Here is a 3,287-nt window from a genome sequence, read left to right as displayed (position 1 = left end):
GGGAGTGGGGGTGGGGGTGGGGGGGAGTGGTGGTAGTGGTGTTGAATGTAGGAAAAGAGACATTGGAGAGATGTTGTCTTCATGTTTTCCGTACCATATTTGGCTGGGTATATCAACCACATTTAGGATGTCTGACTCTTAGTCACACATCAGAATTTTGGTGGGAGATCTCTCATTTTCTCTTCTTGAATCCCAGTGCTCTCCACACTGCACCATTCTGCCTCCAGTTGAGTAGATGTTACCATAGGCATGAACTGGCAAGGGAAAGGATAAACCAAAAGCAAGAAGGCTTCTTGGCTGTTGCAATAAACAAGGATAAACAAAGTAAGTGGTAATTATGATGACGTGAGAAGTTGAAGATACAGGAAACATTTAGGAGGAAGAATTGGAAGGTCTTGCAGACCTGATGAGGTGTTGAAATTAAGCAGGGGCAACTGGGTGGAGGGCACCACCATTCTTGGAGCTAATGAAACAGAAAATGCTGCTGGCTGAATTTGGGAAAACTGGAGAGCATAGGCATGTAACGTACACATGTGAAAATTCACCAAGAGTCTTAAACTGTGGAGTTAATCTTGTGGCTTTATTGTTTGCTTGCTTAATATTTGATGTAACTGTCTATACTCTTTCATGCCCACTTACTTTGCTTTCTCAATCTTCTAGCACATTTATACTTAGCTTCTTCCAGTTCCTTGAATGCTCTTTGCTTTATCTTTCTTTTGTGACTTCTGCACGTGAGTTTCTAGGCCTCTTGCCTTCACTCATTGCCACTCACCCTTCAGGTTTCCACTGAGCCATCCCTTCCCCTGGAAACCTTACTGGCACCATTTCCAACCTCCCAGGGCCCAAGTTAGGTAATTCTCTAATACACTTTGACTTCCCTTATTGGAGGAATTATCACCAATACTGATACTGGACTTTTAGTTGTCTCTCTTCATCTCAATATTGTAAGCTCTAATAAGACAAAAACATTTGCCTTGTCAATAATTAAGCCCAAAGATCACAATAAAAGTTAAATACGTGTTAATGGAAGTGAATATTTTTAAAATTATGTATTAAACTTAAATAAAATTAAAACATACAAAGATATCCCAATTCTCACTCTTTGTATTCATTATAATTTGTCTTAATTTATATAAATTAGAATTCATAAGTGATATATGAAATACATATGTTCATAGGAATATAAGTACATATTATATAGCCATATATGTATGCATGTGTATGTGTATGTACTCATGTACTATATTAGTCCATTCTGCATCCCTATAAAGGAATACCGAAAACTGGGTAATTTACGAGAAGAGAGGTTTATTTGGCTCACAGTTCTGCTAACTGTACAAGAAGCATGGCGCCAGCATCTGCTTCAGGTTGGGACCTCAGGAAGCTTTTCCTCATGGTAGAACGTAAAAGAGGAGCAGGTGCGCCACATGAGAGAGAGAGAATAAGAGAAAGAAGGGAAGAAATGCCAGGCTCTTCAATCAGCTCTCTTGTGAACTAAGAGAGCAGAACTTACTCATTACTGTGGGAAAGGAACCAAGCTATTCATGAGGGTTCCACCCACATGACCCAAACATCTCCACAGGGTCCCACCTCCAACATTGGGATGGGAGATTTTAACATGAGATTTGGAAGGGACAAACATCCAAACTATATCGTGTACACATATACATACAAACACATAAACACACATACAATAATATAATTCAATGTATTGCCTTTTGCTTTATAGCACCTTGCAGATATTATGTGTATGTGTGTTTTCTTTAATATAAATTGAAGGTTTGTGGCAACCCTGCATCAAGCAAGTCTGTTGCTACCATTTTCCCAGCAGCGTGTGCTCACTTTGTGTCTCTGTGTCACATTTTGGTAATTCTCACAATATTGCTAACATTTTCATTATTATTATATCTGCTATGGTGATCTGTGATCAGTGATTTCTGATGTTACCACTGTAATTGTTTTGGGGTGCCATAACAATGAACTTACTTGATAAATGTCATGTGTGTCTGACTGCTCCATTTTCCTTCTCTCTACTTCAGCCTGCCTATTTCCTGAGAACAGCATTATTGAAATTAGGCCAACTAATAAATCTGCGATGACCTCTAAGTGTTCAAGTGAAAGGTAGAGTTGCATGTTTCTGACTTTAAGTAGAAAGCTAGAAACGATGAAGCTTAGTGATGAAGGCATGTCAAAAGCTGAGATAGGCCAAAGCTAGGCCTCTTGTGTCAAACATTTAGTCAAGTTGTGAATGCAAAGGTATTCTTGAAGAAAACTGAAAGTGCTACTCCAGTGAACAAACAACTCATAAGAAAATGAACAGTCTTATTACTGATAGGGAGAAAGTCTTATTGGTCTGGAAAGAAAATCAAACCAGCTACAACATTATCTTCCTTAAGTCAAAGTCTAATCCAGAGCAAGCCATAATTCTCCTCAATTCAGTGAAGGCTGAGAGAGGCAAGGAAGCTTCAGAAGAAAAGTTTGAAGCTAGCAGAGGTTGGTTTTTATAAGGTTTAAGGAAATAAGTCATCTCCATAACATAAAAGGGCAAGATGAAGCAGCCAAGTGCTGATGTAGAAGCTACAGCAAGTTATTCAGAAAATCTAGTTAAAATAACTGATAAAGGTGGCTACAGTGAAACAACAGATTTTCAATGTAGATGAAACAGTCTTCTATTGGAAGAAGATGGTATCTAAGACTTTTGTAGCTACAGAGGACAACTCAATGCCTTTCTTCAAAGCTTCAAAGGACAGGCTGACTCTCTCATTAGGGACTAATCCAACTGGTGACTTTGAGTTAAGCCAATGCTTATTTACCATTTTGAAAATCTCAGGGTCCTTAAGAATTATGCTAAATGTACTCTGCCTGTGCACTATCAATGGAATCACAAAGTGTGGATGAAAGCAAATCTGTTTACTGAATAGTTTACTGAGTAATTTAAGCCCGCTGTTGAGCCCTAGTTCTCAGACCAAAGGATTCCTTTCAAAATATTGCTGCTCAGTGACAATGCACCTAGTCACCCAAGAGCCCTGATGGAGATGTACAAGGAGATGAATGCTGTTTTCATGCCTGCTTCCACAGCATCCCTTCTGCAGCCCATGGATCAAGGAGTAATGTGACTTTCAACTTTTACTATTTAAGAAATACATTTCATCATATTATATGTGCCATGGTAGTGATTTATCCGATGGATCTGGGCAAAGTCAATAAAAACCTTTTGGGGAGGATTCAGCATTCTAGATGCCATTAAGACCATTTGTTGTCCGGAGCCATGAGGCCCGGAATTAGCC

This window comes from Rhinopithecus bieti, unplaced genomic scaffold (genome assembly GCF_001698545.2).
Source record: "Rhinopithecus bieti isolate Rb0 unplaced genomic scaffold, ASM169854v2 scaffold_6945, whole genome shotgun sequence".
In the NCBI taxonomy this organism is placed as follows: Eukaryota; Metazoa; Chordata; class Mammalia; order Primates; family Cercopithecidae; genus Rhinopithecus; species Rhinopithecus bieti.
This window is presented reverse-complemented; position numbering follows the sequence as displayed.